This window comes from Phyllostomus discolor, chromosome 2, assembly GCF_004126475.2.
Source record: "Phyllostomus discolor isolate MPI-MPIP mPhyDis1 chromosome 2, mPhyDis1.pri.v3, whole genome shotgun sequence".
NCBI lineage: Eukaryota > Metazoa > Chordata > Mammalia > Chiroptera > Phyllostomidae > Phyllostomus > Phyllostomus discolor.
This window is the reverse complement of record NC_040904.2, coordinates 9575491-9581975: the sequence shown is the minus strand read 5'-3', so window position 1 is coordinate 9581975 and position 6485 is coordinate 9575491.

Genomic DNA, 6485 nt, shown 5'->3' with positions numbered 1-6485 from the left:
AGTGTGTGTGTGTGTGAGTGTGTGAGGTACCTGGGCTGTTGGCTTTTATACCCTCCCTGGCTTGTGTTGTTCCACCACGCAGCTCCCCACGCCCTTTCTTCCTCATTGGGGCTGAGCGCCTGTTGCAGAAGAGCCCTCATTAGTGCCCGAGTATTTCCTGCCATCAGTTTCCAGTCATTCAGCTTGTGAGTGTGTTGCAAGATGAGCTTCCCATCTGTCCTTGTTTGGCTCCAGAAAACTTACGGAAAATATCTGAGGCAAGTTTTTGCTGAGTTGATGTTCAGCTGTGACTACTCTCCAGTAATGAGTTCTGGTTCCGTCTCTCCTGTGTTTGTCGTGGTTTAACATTCTTTATGCAAGTGAGCATTTTAAAACATAAGTATACAATGAAACTCATTCATATTATAACTACATCTGCACACAGGATTGGGTCGTAGGAAGCTCCCGTTCCAATCACCCACCCCTGCGAGGAGTTTCAGCGTCCCAGGAATGGCTCCTTCTTTTTCCTCTTGGCGTCCCCCCATAACACACTCAGACACCTCCTTTGTCAGACTGCAAGCGATACTCTGGGTTTTCCCATTTCCATTTTGTCGTGGGAAAAGATCGAAGGCTTTTTCACATGTGTTGGTGGGTTTTATGTTTGTTTGAAGATTCCTTGTGTATCTGCAGACGCATTGAGTTACCGCCACACTCATTATGATAGTTTGGCTGGGTATAGAATTCAGGTTTGTTTGTTTGTTTGTTTAAAGATTTTATTTATTTATTTTTAGAGAGGAAAAGGGAGGGAGAAAGAGAGAGAGAAAAACATCAATGTGCGGTTGCTGGGGGCCATGACCTGCAACCCAGGCATGTGCCCTGACTGGGAATTGAACCTGCGATGCTTTGGTTTGCAGCCCACACTCAATCCACCGAGCTACGCCATCCAGGACTGTTTGTTTTTTTTTAATCCTCACCTGAGGACATTTTTTCCAATTTTTTTTTTTTTAGAGTGGGAAAGGGTGGGGGGAGAGAGAGGGAGGGACATCGCTGTGAGAGAGAAACATCGGTTGGCTGCCTTCCCATGCGCACCCTGACTCGGGGCCAAACATGCCGCGCCCCGAGTGTGTGCCCTGACCGGAGATCGAACCTGGGAGCTTTGGGTCTGTGGGAGGAGGCTCCAACCAACTGAGCCACACCGGCCAGGGCGAGAATTCAGGTTCTAAGGAATAGCTTCCTCAAAATATCAAAGACGCATTTGCATTTCCTCATGGGGTCCGGTGTCCCCGACGAGAGCGAAGCTGTCACTTGTTATTTATAGTTTGTTTGTTTACTTATTTATTTACTGAAGTCTGCGAGAGCATCTGCCCCTCTCCCCACCTCATTCTGCGACGTCCTGCTGTGGCCCCCAGACACAGTGCGTTGCTCTGTGTCCTGTGGTGAGAACTCCTCGCGCCTCTCCTTGGGGAGGCCCCCCCAGGCCCTACGAGTACGTTTGCACCATTCCCACCTTTATGCCGCTTAAACGGGGGTCCGCTTCCCTGTGCCCTGCCGCGGGGGCTCCGTTAGGCGTCTGATCTCCTGGGCTTGCCTTCCCGTCTCTCCCTTTTTCTCTCCTTTTCCTTGTGAAGGAAAATGTTTATTGTTTGCCTTCTTCTCCAGGAGATTCTTCCTGACTCCGTCTTTCAGACCACAGTTCAGTCTTCCATTTCTTGTCTAGTATTAAGCCTTTACATCAACTTTCCCCTAATTTTTAAAAATCTTTTAAAAAAATGTTTCCGTTCAAGTCAACATCCATCACCACCTTCGTTTCAGGTGTGCGGCCCCGTGATCCAACACTATAACTCACTGAGTGGGCGTCCTGATAAATCTTGTTCCCCTAACTTTTCTTTTTCTTTTTTTTTAAAGATTTTATTTATTTATTTTTAGAGAGGGAAGGGAGGGAGAAAGAGAGAGAGAAAAACATCAATGTGCGATTGCTGGGGGCTGTGGCCTGCAACCCAGGCATGTGCCCTGACTGGGAATCGAACCTGCGACACTTTGGTTCGCAGCCCGAGCTCAATCCACTGACCTACACCAGCCAGTAACTTTTCTTTTTCAAACATTGTTTGATTTTTTATTTTTTCTGTAGCAGCTGGATTTTGTCCTGTGATGTGAGTGAGATACACTCCCCGTAACTCTGATGATGCCAGTGAGCATTGGTGCAAGCTTCCCAGCATTTCCTAAGCGGTCTGTGTGTTTCACTGCACGTCAGATGAGGCTGCTCCTTGGTGTCAGGCATCCGGTTTTCGGTGTAAAAGACTGAGCGATTTTATTCTCATGCATTGGGGCCCTGTTCCAATTTGCACTAATCTGGTTCCCTCTGCTTCTCTTTTTTACAAATTTATAGGGAGTCCTGGTGAGCCCTCTTCTTGTCCCGTTTTGGTCTGGTCTTCCTCATGCCTTTTGAAATGTCCTTCTGGTGGGTCCTGAGGGGCCGTGTGAGAACCTTGGGCCTTCCCCACTTCCCAGAGTGGAAGGAGCTCCTGTTGCTTTCAGGAAATGATGCAAACATGGATGATAACCGCAGGGCTACGTGGCATCACAGGGCTTTACTCTTAGACGTGCTCCGTCTCAGCCCGAGCACTTTCCAAAGGCAACCAACGTGCGGTGACCCACTTTTATAGACACAAGAATGCTGCCAGAAGGAAAGTGTCTTGTGAAAGTGGGAAACCTGGGAGCCCAGGGTCTGATGTTTTTCTCTTGGGCATAAGGGGCTCTGCTTCGTCCCCCGCTCTGCCTCCTCGCTCCCGCCCTGGGCAGCCTTGGGCTCTGTGGGTGGGAATTGGGAGGGAATGTGGGCTTGAGGCTGGGGGATTTGGGAAGCCTGACGTCCGCTTCTGGGACGAGTATAATGGTTTCCCCTCCTGTCCCCCAACCTGTCCCGGGGTCCAGCTCAATGGCATGGGTGTTAGGACTCTCCACATCTCCTGGGGGTCATCTGTGACCCATGCCCTTTCGTGTAGCTCCCTTCTCTGTGGCCTGTGGACTGTCTGTGTCGCTGGCCAAGGTGTCTTCCTGCTGTCACTGCCTCAAGCACAACTCTTCAGCGGGGTGAGTGGGACTCCTGGATCAGGGAGCCTTGGGTTGTGGCTGGCCGGGCAGGTGCAGCGAAAGAGAAACAAACGGTCAGCTGATTTTTGAAAACAGGAAGAAGTCTCTGGGCATCTGAGTGAGTGCCACAGTGCGTGCGTGGTTCACCGTTTGTGGCAGGGCCACAGCGGGGGCGGCTCTGAGAGGAGAGGGTCCGGAGGGCCGTGGGCAGAAGTTGCACCCACGCACGTTTCCCTCTCCCTCCCCAAAGGATGTGCTTTCCCTTCATTCTGCTCTTATATCATCGAAGGGAGGACAGCATGGGGGGAGGGCTGACCGTGAAGCCATTGCGTCTTGCTCCTGGAGCTGGTGGCAGCGCCGCCTGCAGCTCACGGCTCAGTGGGAGTCCCTGGGTGTAGCAGGGCTCTCACTGTGTTCGAGAAGCTTCTTCCTGCCCCTGGTTCACCCAGGGTTTTGCTTTGGGCTTTTATGCAAAGAAGGAGTTCAGTCCTCTGTGTGTGCATATCCATCTAGGACAAGTTCTAATGGCTTTTCTGCTTCCACTCATCAGGATGGTTAATGATATCCTTTCTAAGTTGCATCCTGAGATATACTCTACTCAGTAATGGCTTTTAACGTAGTTTCATATTGAATTCGTTAACACTGTAGTTAGAATCCCCTACTTCATTTTCTTAAGTGAGATTGGTCCACAGTCAGGTTCTCTCTTTTTTTCCTGGTCTCTGTCTTGCTGCTGGTTTGGCATGGAACCTGGTGGTCACTGGCGCCAGTTCAGCACCAGCAGGCATCCCCGGCCTGGGGTGCAGTGAATGAGGAAACTTTCTTCAGTGCAAACCGCGCAGCTGTGACCCAGCGGGCTGTGGGTGGCCCCGGGGCCAGGCCCATCTCCTGCTGCACGGCTCTGCTCTGCTCCCCGCCGCTCCTTAGAGGGGCATCAGGGTGTCCCCAGCCCTGTTAGGTGAACCCGGGAAACCTCTGGCTCGTCTTGAGCTCCAGAATGTTTTCAATACCGTAAGGAACAGCTCTGTGTTGCAGGCGGACGGTGTGCACCTCTACGGCTTTCCAAGTCTGCGCCTTTGCAGTAATTAGATCCTTCCATCTGTTTTCAACATTGTCTTCGGCTCTCCTTGCATTACGATTCTTATTTTGTTAGTCAACGTAAGTAACTTACGTTTTTAAGAACATGGTTTATTTCGATTCTATTTTCAAATTGGAACTGGAACGAGGTTTTTTATTTTAAACAGATTTACTAAGATATAACTCACGTGCCTTAGTGTTCACCCACTTAGAGTGCGCAGCCCACGGCCTTCCGTGTATTTGCAGAGCTGTGCAACCGTCGCCATCATTTAATTTCAGAGCGCCCTCCCAGCCCCCAAGCCCACCAGCTACCGCTCCCCGTTTTCTCCTCCACTCAGCTGCTGGCAACCGGCAGCCCAGTTTCTGCCTCCCTGGACCCCCCTCTTCTGGACGTTTCGTACAAGTGGAATCGGCACCACGGGCCCTTTCCTGTCTGGCTTCTGTCACTCAGCACGATGTCCTCGAGGTTCACCCGCGGTGTGGTGTGTCCGAGCCCCGCTCCTGTTCACGGCTGAGTAATATTCCAGTGGCGGCCAGACCACAATCTGGGTTGGCTCCTTTTCATGGTCATCGCGAACTGTGTGGCTGTGCACTTGGCATGTGGGGGTTTTTGGTTGAGCACTGGTCTTTGATTCCAACTGGTGGATGCCTGGAAGTGGACCAGTTGGGTCCTATTGTGACTCCGAGTCTGAGGAGCTTTCCCCAAGTGGCTGCATCTAGAGCCGAGGTTCCGAGGCAGCAGAAAAAGGCACCCACTGGGGCATTCTCGGAGGGCGGGGCTGAGACGTTCCGTGAGGAGTGCTTTCAGGAAAGCAGAGCAGGCTGGGTCCTGCCGTGCCTTTGACGATGGAGTGCAGAGGTGACAGGACCAAGTGGGAGGGGTCACTGAATGAGCCCTGGGCCTCCCTGTCACTGTCTGCTCCGACCCTGGGTGGCAGAGGGCATGGAGGGGAGGCGATAGGGACCACTGTGTGTTGAAGCCCAGGACGAAGATTTGGGCCCCAGCAGCCACCCTGGACCCACAGCAAGAAGACCGACATTTTTGCCCTTGTTGCCCTCATTTTGTCCCTTTGCAGGGACCTGGCTTTGCTTCCAGGAAGGCGGCCCCCTTTCGAGCCTGTTTCGGGCTGGTCTCTGGCCCCGGCCACCTCTCCTGGGGGTGCTGCTTCAGGGAGGAGTGAGGGAGACGGCTGTCGTGCCCTCAGCAAGCACAGTGGGTCGGGACTGGGGCTGGACGCTGTCGGCCCTGCTGCCTATGCCTGGTGACACGGCTGGTTGCATGGGCCTGTTTACTGGGGCAGGGCGAGGTGCAGGGTCCTGGATGGGCACAGCTGCCCAGCACAAGGGAGTGTCCGAGCCCAGACCAGAGGGCAGAAGGCAGATTGCCAGGGGCTGTCGAGAAGAGCCTGGGGACCCCGGGGGTGTGGGATGTACCGGTGAGGGCACTTATGTGAGGCACAGATACCAGGGGGCCTGGTACAGTGACAGCAGGATGGGGCTCAGGGAGCAAGCGTTTGTGAGGGTGTCAGACAGGGGGTGTGGGTCCGGGAGCACGGTTCGGGAGGCAGCCGGGAGCTCCGCAGATCTCTAGGGGAGGCTGCACGGGACTGGCTCTTTGGTCTGTGGGCACTGTTAACCTTACTGTGTTTCTATCCCCACTGGCCGCATCTGAGAAAGGGCCAGGAAGGACCCAGGGCTGCTGGGTTGTCGTTCCTGGCCAGGGCACCCTTCTCACGTCTCACTGGGCTGGGGGTGAGGTCAGGTGAGCTGGAGGAGAGGCAGCCTTGCTAGGCTGCCCAGCCGGGCGCTGCAGTCTTTGGGCTGTTCTAGTGGGAGGCGACCAGGAGGGTGAGGCCCCTGGGGGATGCCGCGGGCACCCACACACAGCCTGCACCTGGGGGCGGCCACAGAGCTACAAAGGCCCGTGTGGCTCAGGGGCCCATGGCTGCCGCCAGGGGGTGGAGGAGGCAACCACTGTGCCCCATAGCCCCGGGCCTTTGTTCCAGAGGCAGCTTTACAGAGATAGGCCTGGGGGCTGTGTGCTGGATTGGGGTCCTACAGGGCCTAGAGGGAGCCTGGCTTGTGGGGTTCACAGAGACCAGCGCCTGGTGTCCCGCATCACTGGCCCCACTGAGTCCACAGACAAGCAGAGGGTCAGAGTGAAATAGGTGGCTTTATTAGGGCTCAGCGGTGACGTTACTGCCTGGGGTGGGAGCAGGCCTGCCGGGGCAACAGGGCTCACACAGGGGCTCAGTGGGCAGGGTGGGGCTGTGGTGGGGACGCATCTGTTTGCCAGCATCAGGAAGGATTTGGTGGTTATTGAGGGTCCAGATAAGGAGAAG